Source organism: Enhydra lutris, unplaced genomic scaffold (assembly GCF_002288905.1).
Source record: "Enhydra lutris kenyoni isolate GAN:26980312 unplaced genomic scaffold, ASM228890v2 scaffoldscaffold3, whole genome shotgun sequence".
Classification (NCBI taxonomy): domain Eukaryota; kingdom Metazoa; phylum Chordata; class Mammalia; order Carnivora; family Mustelidae; genus Enhydra; species Enhydra lutris.
In genome coordinates, this window is record NW_019154087.1 from 36424533 (window position 1) to 36438410 (window position 13878).

Here is a 13878-nt window from a genome sequence, read left to right on the forward strand (position 1 = left end):
TGCAAAAGACTCCACCAAAAAATTGCAAAAACTCTTACATGAATTCAACAAAGTTGCTGAATATAAAACTAATGTGCATATATCTGTTTCATTTCTAATAATGAAGCAGCACAAAAAAGAAATCAAGGAATCAATCCCATTTGCAATTGCACCAAAAACAATAAGATACTGGGAATAAACCTAACTAAAGAAGTAAAAGATAACTTATGAAAGAAACGGAAAAGCACTACACGTTCATGGGCTAGAAGAACAAACATTGTTACCCAAAGCAATCTACATAGTTATCAAATGCAATCCTTATCAAAATACCACCGGCATTTTTCACAGAACTAGAACAAACAATCCTAAAATTTGTATGGAATCACAAAAGACTCCAAATAGCCAAAGAAATTCTGAAAAAAAAAAAAAAATTGGAGACATCATGATTCTGGATTTCAAGCTATATTACAAAGTTGTAGTGAACAATACAGTATGTACTGGCATAAAAACAGACACATAGATCAATGGAGTAGAACAGAGAACCCAGAAATGGACCATCAACTCTGTGGTCAACTAATCTTTGACAAAATAAGAAGAATGTCCAATAGAAAAAAAGACAGTCTCTTCAACAAATGGTGTTGGGAAAATTGAACAGCCACACGTAGAAGAATAAAACTGGCCCACTTTCTTACATCATACACAAAAACAAATTCAACATGGATGAAAGACCTAAATGTGAGACAGGAAATAATCAAAATCCTAGAGGAGAACATAGATGAAAACCTCTTTGACTTTAGCCTCTTGTTAGACATGTTACTTGAGGCAAGAGAAACAAAAGTGAAAATGAACTATGGGGACTTCATCAAGATAAAAAGCTTCTAGGGGCACCTGGGTGGCTCTGTGGGTTAAAGCCTCTGCCTTTGGCTCAGGTCATGATCCCAGGGTCCTGGGATGGAGCCCCACATCGGGCTCTTGGCTCAGCAAGGAGCCTGCTTCCCCCTCTCTCTCTGCCTGTCTCTCTGCCTACTTCTGGTCTCTGTCCATCAAATAAATAAGTAACATCTTTATTAAAAAAAAAAAAAAGAGGTTCTACACAGCACAAGAAACAAGGCAGCCTATGGAATGGGGGAAGATATTGGCAAACGACATATCTGATTAAGGGTTAGTATCCAAAACTCTATAAAGAACTTACCAAACTCAATATCCAAAAACAAGTAATCAGGTCAAGAAATGGGAAGCAGATATTGATACTTTCCCAAAGAAGACATCCAGATGACTAACAGACATATGAGAAGATGCTCAACACCATTCATGATCAGAGAAACCAAAACCATGATGAGATACCACCCTCACACCTATCAGAATGGCTAAAGTTAACAACACAAGAAACCACAGGTGAGGATGTGAAGAAAGGGGAACCCTCTTGCACTTGCACTTGCATGGGAATGCAAGCTGGTACAGTCACTCTGGAGAACAGTATGGAGGTTCCTCAAAAAGTTAAAAATAGAACTATCATATGACCAGCAATTGCATTACTAGGTATTTACCCAAATGATACAAAAATTGTGATTCAAAGGGGGTACCTGCTCCCCAGTTTTTATAGCAACATTATCTACAGTAACCAAACTATGAAGAGAGACCAAATGGCCATCAACTGATGAATAGCTAAAGAAGATGTGATACATATACACAATGGAATATTATTTATCCACCAAAAAGAATGAATCCTGTCATTTGCAATGACATGGATGGAGCTAAAGTGTATTATGCTAAGTGAACTAAGTCAGCCAGAGATCATACCATATGATCTCACTCAGATGTGGAATTTAAGAAGGAAACCAGATGAGCCTATGGGAAAGGGGAAAAGAGAGAGAGAGAGACAGACAGAGAGAAACAAGCCATTAGTGACTCATAATGATGGAGAATACACTGAAGGTTGATGGAGGGAAGTAGGTGGGGAATGGGCTAAGACAGGTGACAGATATTAAAGAGGGCACCTGTGATAAGCTCTGGGTGTTATATGTATATATATAAGTGATGAATCATTAAATTCTACACCAGAAACCAATAACGCAATGTATGTTAACTAACAAAATTTAAATTAAAAAAAAAATAATAAAGACATATGAAATCCTTGGCCCAAAACAAACAAAAATAAGTTCCACAGACACAAACATGACAAAATAGAGTTTAATCTGGAAGAGCAAACTTGGTGAGAAACATAAAGTAATTGTTTGAAATTTCCTGAATAGTAGGTTTGGTTGGTTTTAGGAAATTTTGAATCCAGTAAGTGTATAAAACAGAGACTTTTGGGCTCTGGGACAAGGAAGAAAGGAAAGAAGGGAGAGAGGAGAAAGAAAAAGAAAAATATACTATAAATTTAGTTGAGTAGTAGAAATATAGAGCTAATACTAATTTTTTTCATCTACTTCTATGTTCCTTTGCCTGTTCAAATCATATTGTGTCCCTAAATTTAACCCAGAAATGTACTATAAAAACAGTACATGGTCTGGGTGCCTGGATGACTCACTCATTAAATGTCTGACTTCAGCTCAGGTAATAATGTTAGGGTCCTGGGATGAGGCCATGTTGGGCTCCCAGGTCAGCTGGGAATTTGTTTCTCCCTCTCCCTCTGCCCATTCCCCTGCTCATATGGTCTCTTGCACTCTCACTCTCAAATAAATAAATAAATAAATAAATAAATAAATTCTTAAAAAACAACAACAAACAGTAGATGGTATTGTTTCCTAACCAATGCTTCAGCTTGGGGAAAAACTATTTAGCTGGCTACTTCATGTTGTTATTTCTGATTATCTGCTATTGGAAATAGCTAAAGGTTAGAGTCAAGTATTCAAAATGATGGCAGTAAGGTCATTTTGTTCTACGAAACAACCTAGAAATCTAGGTAAGTCTAGATCAAAAAGAAATAACTGTCAAGGTAAGCTGTTCCTATGGTCAACTGAAGTTAATAAGAGATAAATGAGAAAAATGAAATAATTAGTTTTGAAATAAATTTTTAAGAAATTAATTAGCAGCACTGTTTAGGAAAGGCAAGGAATGCATAAGAATGCAGGGAGTCCCTCTTAAACAACTAGACTTGAATTAAGAGTTACTGACACATACAACTGTTAATTAAAGGTCAGTCTCAGAAGGATTTGGCTAGTATGGAGGATGACTGAGCTTTAGAATTTAGGTTCTGTGAGGGAGGGCTATAACTGTAAGAGTGCATTCACTCTGATTTCTGGCTGGCTTCTGTCACTAGTTGGATATTTCTGCCTTGTTCACTAAAATTTGTTTTAAGGAAAGATGGTCCTCATAAAATCTGCCTGGCCCTAGTGAATATACACAATCCTTTAAGACACGTATACCTAAAAAAGGTCTATTTTAAAGAAGCAAGCTTATGAATGACTAAAGATTCAGACTCTAGGAACATTGGCCAGTATTGGTATCTGGTGGAAGGAAAACAACTGTAGGGACATATGTTAAAAAAAAAAAAAAAAGTTTGAATTCATTGAATTTGAGGAAATTAAATTCTCTCCTCCGTAAGGACTTTGAATAGTTCCAGGATGCCCTTTTTGAGTAAAATTTTTAGGATACAAACCCCCTTTATCTTTTTGGGGAAACAGAAGCACCAACCCTTAAAAACATATCCAGTTTTACCCCAAACATTGTTTACTAAATTATTAAAGTAACTTTGACAATAATATTCATGTCATGGGATTTCAGATACAACTTCTCACTACTTATTATACTATGTATCCTTTAAGAACCTGTTGGTTCAAAGAGTCTTTGAGCTTACTATTTCAGGACTACCACTTACTTTGTCACCAGAGAAACATTATAATGTCTGTGCCTCAGATCACATGTGGAAAGGAACTGAAACTAGACAGAGGCTCTCTGGATATAAAAATGTTGTCCTGTTCTCTAATCAGACTATCTGAAAGGATGCTCTAATTAAATAATTGGCATTCTAAATAGTGATCATTAGAAGATAAGTCTTGTTTAAACTCTCAATGATACATGCAAGTATGTATCAATGCAATTGTCTACCTGGTTATATAATAAACCCTGATTAATATTTATACAGCCAATAAACAGTATTTTCCTCAAAATATCTGGTCCCACTTGTTGCTAATTACACACCATTGAGGAGGGCTAAATTCTTGTTGATAATTTACCATGAGAGAACTCTCTAACTTCAGCGACTACCGCCAAATTTATAACAAAAGAAGAGAATTGCTCCTGACAGCTCATTAGAGTCTTTCCAGAATATGCTTATTGGGAACCAATAAGTTTAATAAAGTCCTTTTCTATATTCAAAGCCTTTTTAAGATTTGTCTTAGGGAAGGATCTTCCTCATAAATTCACCTGGTCCTAGTGAATAGTGAATATACACAAGCCTTTTAGGATAGTTATAAATAAAAATGTTTATTTTAAAGAGGCATGCTTGGGAATAACTAAAAATTCAGATTCTGGAAATGTGCTGATCTCAAGGAAAGCCAAGTTCACAAAAACAAACAAGCAAACAAGCAAACAAAAAACAAAAAACAAAAACAAAAACCTCTTCCTTCACCTTTATATTCTGTATAAAATATATAATGCCTAGTTTGAAAAAAAATAGTATTACTAATCTAAAATTAATATGATCTAGCATCACCAAACAATGCACTATAAAATGACACAATAAAGGGTTAGAAATGATACTGTCTTAAACAACTTGTGAAGAAATCACAGAATAATTAATAGTCATCAAACTTTATACACAATAAGAGGGTAAAATGTAAAAAACAATTTGTCTTGACATCATGTGCATACATACATACACACCAAAAAAAAAAGAAACCAAGTCTCTGTTTCCTAATCAAAGATTTAAAGAATTAGAATATTTAGGTTGGTAAACATTAAATATGAAAACATAATTGAAATATGTTCTCTAAAAAACATCTAAATTTTAGAGAAAATACAAAGGGGAAGGAAATGGGCTCATAGATAAGAATGAAATGAGGTAGTCAAAATTTATTTAACAAATCCCACTTATCTGTAAAGCATTTTCTTGATCAATACAAATATGTAAAACATGACAATAAAAAAATAGTAACAACTCAATATAATAAGAAATTTCACTAGTTACCATATCATTCTTTGTCAAATGCCAAGAAAAGAGAATGAAGTGAAACACTCTGCTTTAGGCAGAGAGATCAGGTCTTAGATTGTTGCTATAAACTAATTTTAACATGATAAAGAACTGAGCTAAGCTGACAGCAATGAGAAAAAGACATGAAAAGTTTTGTGTTAGGACTAGGGAGTGTGGAGTTATAGCATAATGTAAAAAGCTTCAATATACTGCAGGAAACATGGAACTAGAGCTCTTTGAAGCTGTAAAAATGGAAATATAATTTATATTATGTAAGAGATCTTTAACCAAGATACTGCAATAAACAAGATACACAACAATGCATGTAGTAGACCTTTCACTCACAAGTCCCTTTCAAGACATTCACAAATAAATGTTTCAGCCAACCATTGATTACTTTCAGAAACAGTGGTTCATCAAATATTTATTAAGCTAATATATCAGGGAAAAAAGCAAGGTACCTGAGATGCAGGCATGTGCATAACCTAAAGTCTGCCTATAAGTTGCTTCTAAGATAAGTAAGCAAAAGACAAAATATAAAATGACTATACTAGCTGATTAACTGCTACTCCAGATATTTTTCTTAGTCCATTCTAATCAGTTTTGCTTTTACTTTTAGATAGGATATTAGATTTTATAGTTCAACTGCATGGATTTGTTACTCGTTGTGGGCATTTATGATTAATTATGGCAAATAGAAATCATTCATTGGTATTTTGACTACATTCTTTCTAGATATTTTAAGATTAATACTGGTAATTTGAGAATAATCAAAATGGCATCAGGGTACCAAAATACTTTTTTAAAGACTTTAGAGTTACTACCGCCTATGATATTTCCCACCAATCTCATGCTAACATGGACTTGTTCCAAGATAGGGTTTCATATTGGGAATTCAGAATCAAATTTCATGTGCTATAGCAATTATCTACACTACGTTTTCAATAGGGCATAGTAATTTTCTTTAATGGAGGTGAACACAATAAACCAGTGAAATAGTTATCCAGCTTCTAAATCATCTTGGAAACCTACTGGCTTCAGTACACTGTCCATCTCAAATAAAGCATATCCCCATTTGTTATTCAGCTTAATAAAGCCTTAAGATAAATCCACTAAAAATTTATCAGATCAGAATACTGTATAATGGCTCATAAACTGAACAGAAATTATAAGCACTAAAGAAATCTGGCATTCCATTTTTCATAAACCACCAATGAAGATACTTGTAATTTGTACTTCTAACTCTATTCCTGTGTGTGCATTCCTAATTAATTCTGATCACCTGCCATCCTCTCCAACCCACACCATCCAAATGCATCTTTTAACTTTGTATATGATGAAGGCTACAAACAGGCAGAATAAATTTCCATATATTTGTTATCTCATCAATTTAAACTGGAAAGAGAACATAGAGTCAAAAAACTTTAATGACATGATCTGTTATTGTAATATGTGAGCATCAGAATTCTTCACGCCAAGATGAAATTCTTCTTCAGCAAGACCACAAATAAATTATAAAAGAAAATAATGACACCATAACTAATTCTAAGGAAGATTTCTTTCAGCTGTATTGTTTTGAACACTAAGATATCTTCAACTTTAAAATTTGAATAAATTTAATAGATGGACATTCATCTTTTACTTCAAGGGAAAACATTTACCTTCAATGAGGAGCAAATTCAATGTATTATTTCATCAGTGTTTAATTTTTAAAAAATGCCATTCTTCCAATAATGATTTGATTTATAGTTTTTAGTTTTACATGAAAATACTCATCTGTGTCAATCAAAATGGACGATGAATTTTGAGAAAGACTTTTTTTTACAAAATTGAGACTTATGCTAAACAGAATAAATCAATCAGAGAAAGACAATTATGATAGGATCTCACTGATATGAAGAATTTGAGAAACAAGACAGAGGATCATAGGGGAAGGGAGGGGAAAATGAAAAAAGATGAAACCAGAGAGGGAGACAAACCATAAAAGACTCTTAATCTCAGGAAACCAACTGAGGGTTGCTGGAAGGGAGGGGAGTGGTAGGGTGGGGTGGCTGGGTGATGGACATTGGGGAGGCTGTGTGCTGTGGTGAGCACTGAATTGTGTAAGACTGATGAATCACAGTCCTATACCCCTGAAACAAATAATACATTATATGTTAATAAAAAACAAAAACAAAAATAAAAAAAAACAAAATTGAAACTGAAAAACTACTGAAAGTCCAAATATGCTTTTGATGGATCTAATAGTTTCTGATGTATTTCAATGTATTAAATAATATGTAGAACAAAAACCATTTTAAAAATAACTGTGATGTTAACTGAACTTATTGTGCTAATCATTTCACAATATGTACATACATCAAATCATTATGTTGTACCTTAAACTAATACAATGTTACATCTCAATAAAACTGAGGAAAAATAGAATTAAAAAAAAAAAAAAAAAAAGCTGTTCACCACCCAAAACTCAGACTTTGAGAAAGGTCACAGTACAAGGTGCTCCAGCACCATCATTTTTGTTGTGATGAATTAAGGAAGTAAATAAGTATAATCACCCAGCCAGCTCTTCTGGTCTGCACCCTTCATTTTCTTCCTGGTGTGTATGCTCCACTGAGAATTCACAGACCTGACTTGAAATTCACTATGGCTGAAGCACTCTTGCTGAGAAGAAGACAATCTAAACCAAGAGCTGAAGTGAGGCTATGGCACAGACTCACTGTGGTCTTCTGCGCAGAAGTTAGTAAGAAACTAACCCATCTAACATCAGTCTCTCTGCAAGCTCACCAGACAGGGGTATTTGCAGCACTTGCCAGCAAAGTTCCACTTGGCAGTGACAGTGTCAAATTTTACCAGAATCCTGGTAAAATCAGCACCAATCAAGAAATTTCCCACCCCTTTTGTGTTCTCCAAAATAGCTAACTGCAAAGAACAACCCCTTCATTATGTAACTTAGATAAGACTCACAAGTAATCCCTGTTTTACTTATAACAAACACTGACCAAAAAAACTACCCAAATTCTCATTTTGTAAATTCTCCTAAGTGATTACTCGAACTGTTTGTCCCCACTGAGCAATCTGAACAAAAGGCCTGTTAACTTGACAAGACTTTCATCAGTTTTCTATCCCTTTCCAGGCCTTCACCTACCTTTTAACACTGCCATGCGGAAAACTGATTAACGGCCTCTCATGAGAACTGGCTGACCTCAGGGAAAAACATTCCCTAATCAACTGTCCTATCATACCACCACCCATCCCACTTTGTAATATGTTTTTTAAAATCAGAAACTACAAGGCTTCTACCTTGTTCTTTCTTCTCAGGATGGTTTTGACTATTTTAAGTCTTTTGTGGTTCCATAAGAATTTTAGAATTTCTTTTTTCTGTTTCTGTAATAAATGTCATGGACATTGATAGGGATATAATCACCAGGGAAATGCAAATCAAAACCAAAATGATATATCACTTTACACCTGTTAGGATGGGTATTATAAAAACAAACAAACAGAAAGCAGCAAATATTAGCTAGGATGTAGATGATTCACATCCCTTGTATACTGTTAGTAGGAGTGTAAAATTGTGCAGGCCCTATGTAAAACATTATGAAGTATCCTCAGAAAATTTAAAGTAGAACTATTTTATGATCCAGCAATCTCACTTCTGGATATAGGCTCAAAAGAACTGAAAGCAATTTCTGCACTCCCATGTTCACTGCAGCATTATTTACAATAGCTAAGAAACACAAACAACCTAAATGTCCCTCGACAGATGAATGGATAAAGAAAATATTCTGTATACATACAATCGAATATTATTCAACCATAAAAAGTAATAATCCTCTCCCATGTTACAATATGGATAAACCTTGAGGATATCAGGAGAAATGAAATAAATCAATCATAGAAGGAAAATTCGGTGACTCCACATACAGCAGCTAAAGTAGTCAAACTCATCAAAGCAGAAAGTAGAATGGTTCTTTCCAGGGACCAGAGAGACAGAGAAATAGAGAGCTGCTTATCAATGTTAGGAAAGTTTCAACCATGTGAAATGAAAATGTTTTAGATTTCTGCTTTACAACATGCTTTTTATAGTTAACAACATTGTACTGTACACTTAAAATGTGGTAAGAGAAGATCTCATGTTGTTTCTTACCACAATAAAAAAAATCTATTCAAGTATTAAGAGCTTAGCTGATTACTATTCTTTTACAGTCTAGTTTGGTTAGTCCCTGCCTCCCCACCCCATTCCCCGCCAAAAAAAAAAAAAAAAAAAAAAAAAAAATCCACACGAATTCTTCTTCTGTGTTTGGTATATTTTGTAGTCAAGATATTGTCAATCATATCACACACAGTATGTCTTTTTTTTTTTTAATTTTATTTATTTATTTTACAGAGAACACTGCACAGGGAGAGGGAGAGGGAGAAGCAGGCTTCCCGCTGAGCGGGGAGCCCGATGCGGGGCTTGATCCCAGGACTCCAGGACCATGACCTGAGCCGAAGGCAGCCGCTTAACTGACTGAGCCACCCAGGTGCCCCAACACACAGTATGTCTTATAATATTCCCATGTGAGATTTCCCTTTTTAAGTAGGAAAGATTCCATATACCAAGAAACTTGAATTTCTAATATATATGTAATATTCTCCTTTCCTGTTTTCTTTTGTTGTCTTTGCTCTAATAAGATTTATAATGCTACACTAACTTAAATCATCAACTATATTAACTCATTAAGTTAGCATATTTTCTTTTTCATTCTTGTCAAAGATTATTGTCCTTGTTATTCCTTTTATATTAACCTTTTGGTAACAGTCTGTATATGTGTGTGTAAATATATGTATATGTAAGGAAAGGGAGGAGAGAAATTGATAAGGTACTTCATAAACCTCAAACATAAATATAAATCTGATTTTTAAAATCAAATTGAAATAATGTCTTAAAGCTGCAAGATCCATTATATTTCCTATCACAAGGAGTACATAAAAAAATGTAAAAAAATTCAATTTATATAAAATATGAGACTTATGAGAGATGTACATTTCTTTTCTTTTCTTTTTTTGTGTGTGTGCTGTATACCCAACAGCAAGACATAAAATTTACTACAAATAAAATGTATTACTAGGTTGATAAAGGTGATTTGATTCTGTCCACAGAGTTTAGTTTTTTAATGATTAAAAATAAACATTTTTAAGGTTAGTGTTTTCATTAACAGCATTATATAATATTTGGGTTGTCAAATTGACCAGCTTATCTTTTGTAGAGTCAAGTGTATATGTATGGAATACAAGTGAGTCAAATCAATGTGGGTGTTAATGAGATCTCATTAGCAAAGTCTTCTTAGTTATTTCACAGCTTCCACCACTATTATTAACTACTCTGTATTAACATCATCAGTTTTCACTACACTCATTTTCCCTGCAATTTCAAATCGTGTCTTCAGGCCCAGAAAATTTTAGAAAGTTATTATATACTATTACTTGGGTCAAACACACACAACAGGTAAAATTAGTACCGTAGACATGATACACTGACATGTATGTAAAGTTTGAGGCTCAAAAATCTTGAGCATTTCTTCATGCTTTTTCATTACAAATACTTTTGTAAACATTTTTCCTCTCTTACTAATTGTTGTAAGTCATGTTTTTATCTCCTCTGGAAGTAAATATATTATAAATAATGAATAAAATATGTAAATAAAATGTGTTCAATTATAAATATTTGAATATTCCCATCAATTCCTTATTTTTCCCCACTATCATATTCCACTTTTAGGCTTCCTTATCCCCTTCTGTACCCCTGAAATTATTTTCTAATTGGTTTCTTCACCTTCTATCTCCCCGCTTTTTCATCTACCCTATATATCTTTGCCATGGATTTCCTCAAATTATTAGCTATATCAAATAAAAACAGTAATGGTAACAATAAAATTAGTAATATGCAATGATGTGCTTATAAAAGACCTTCAATAACTGTTTATTTAATGAACAGGTAATTCCTCAATTTAAGACATACACTGTGCTTAGACTTCCACATGAAGTTTTCTATGTAATCCAGATAATAAATGAAGCAAATGTTTTCATTAATCTGAATTTACATATAAGAAACAGAGGGCAGGGCGCCTGGGTGGCTCAGTGTGTTGGGGCCTCTGCCTTCGGCTCAGGTCATGATCTTGGGGTACTGGGATGGAGCCCCGCATCGGGCTCTCTGCTCTGCGGGGAGCCTCCTTCCTCTCTGCCTAGTTGTGATTTCTCTCTGTCAGATAAATAAAATATTAAAAAAAATAAAGAAACAGAAGGCAAAATAATATTAGATGGCTTAACTAAAATCACAGCTAAGAGGTAGCAGAGATGAAATCTCGATCAAAGCTATGTGACTCCAAAGTTCATAAACCTAACCACTACTCTGCTTATTTATATGGTGCTCTTTGTTTCATCCTACTATCTCAATACCTACTAAACTAAGTCTGGAAATTTGTGGCTTGAATCTTAGGTTCTCCATTCCTATTCTAATGTGGTTTTTCTTTTTAATTTTTTTAAAGATTTTATTTATTTATTTGACAGAGATCACAACTAGGCAGAGAGGCAAGCAGAGAGAGAGGACAGGAAGCAGACTCCCTGCTGAGCAGAGAGCCCAATGCCAGGCTAGATCCAGGACCCTGGGATCATGACCTGAGCTGAAGGCAGATGCTTTTTAACCCACTGAGCCACCCAGGCACCCCCTAATGTGCTTTTCTAATCTATGTCACGTTATGCCTCATTCAACCAGATTTGTTCTGTTCTCTGACTTTGCCTAAAACTGAATTTCTCTCTAACTTTTTAAACACTCATTATACAGGATATATTTGGAACCTTTAATTTTTCCAGATGTCTTCTCTGAACATTCCACATGGAAGTGGTTTTTTAGTATCCGGAATTCCTATAATATTTTATTTCTCTCTTATGTAGTATATAATAAAATATACTATTTCTGGAGCTTCTGGGTATCCAAAATTATATTTTATCCATACTTTTTTTTCTAATTACTAAGCTTTCTCAGGTGAATGAATGAAACATTATATAGTTTATAGAAGGCATCTCAGTGCTTTGCCTATGGAAGTACTGCTTCAATATCCAATTCTAGATCTTCTTGGGGATTTCTAATCCCAGTTGTGCCAGTTAGTATCTTTGTGACTTTGTGGAAGTTACTAAAACCCTCTGTATCTTGGATTAATCTCTACAATGGAACAAATAATGGTACCTAACTCAGCAGGCCATTGCGTGGATTGAATGGAGAAAAATATGTGTAAAGCACTTAGACCAATATCCAGCACATAATAAGGACTGATAAATAACAGTTAAAATAATTAAAAATGAATCAAAACACTGGCTTTAGCAATTATGGTTAGTTAAAATTTTCTCTACCCTTATGGAAATTTTCCTTCTCCTATCATAGATTTATCTTATTCTATTATAACAATAAAAACAAAACAAATTTGGAAATAGTAAGTTTTTATTAGTCAGTGTATATGGAGAAAATCTTGCTTCATCATTTGCATAGTTTAATCTTCCCTCACATAGCAAATCAGAGAGTTTGACCAAAGTTTATTAAGGGTTAGCAATTATACATTCTCATATACAGTTTTCCCATTTCTTAGAATTCTTCAAAAGTATTTGAGCTAATTTGCTTAGCTTTGCAGTATCAGGTGTGATCCCAATTAGGGACACTCTGCTACTAAACATCCTAAATGGTTTTTTTGTTTGTTTGTTTTATTTTGTTTTGTTTTGTTTCGTTTTCTATTGTTTGGTTGTCTCCCTGTCCCTATAGGATCCTAAAGCACTCCCCCAAATATGTCAAATATGATTTTCATTATTTTGACTTCAGTTTGGCAAAATAATTCATACTTCTCATATCTGCTTCCCCCAGATCCCATTCTCAAGACATCTGACCCCAAGTTGTTAACCTCATTCAGAAATCAGACTGTTCCTTGTATTTGGTAGTTGGTGACCCGTATACAAGATTTATTCTAGTTTTGATAGTCTAGCAATATTTATTTGGCAAGGAGAGTCTTACTGCCTCCCCTCAACATAAATATTGACTAAGTCATGACAAAATAAACAAAAAAAATGTGCCTACATCACTTGAAAAGAGGAAATTTAACTCAAAAAATTAGCTGACATCTTATATAAAAATAAAATTCTTTGGTATAAGGTTGTGTTTGTGACTGCCTACATTAGGTAAGCAAAAAATATATGTAGATGTGTCTAGTATGTTTTGTCAAATCATTCCACATAAGACACAATCCACAGTGCAGCACATTTTGCTAACTAGTATCTCATAGATTTCACAATTTAAAACTTAAAAAAAATTTTCAAAAGTAATGATACAACATAGAACTTAGGAAGTCATATTAATAATAAACATTTAAATTTATCAAGTCATGAGTATTGGATGCAAGTGAATTAGCAAATATTCTCTTCCACTATGATTCTTGTCTCGTGCATCCTTGGAGCTTCTTAGCCAGAGGAAGGTCCAGGATAAAACAGAATTGGATGATTATATCTTCCCAGGGATATGATTTGAGAAGAGGCTCTAGGTTGACAATATTAAACAAAGACCAAACATAAACCTCTTTTTCTGACCTGAATTTCTCTCTTGTCTTAAAGGAATGTTAATCTGTGTAAAACTATTGTGCTATCTAGAACAGGTAACATAATTAAAGGGAGTAAAATTATATTCTTATTCCCCTTTCACCAATTCAACAGTATGCGTCCAGGTCTGGAAGACAGTATAAGAATAT

At 34.0% G+C, this 13878-nt stretch overlaps 1 protein-coding gene across 2 annotated transcripts in view; it reads right to left on the bottom strand.

The window, feature by feature from the left end:
* LOC111155139 (glutamate ionotropic receptor delta type subunit 2) overlaps positions 1–13878 on the bottom strand; it is a 1452064-nt gene that overhangs the window by 1253228 nt on the left and 184958 nt on the right. The window lies entirely within an intron of this gene.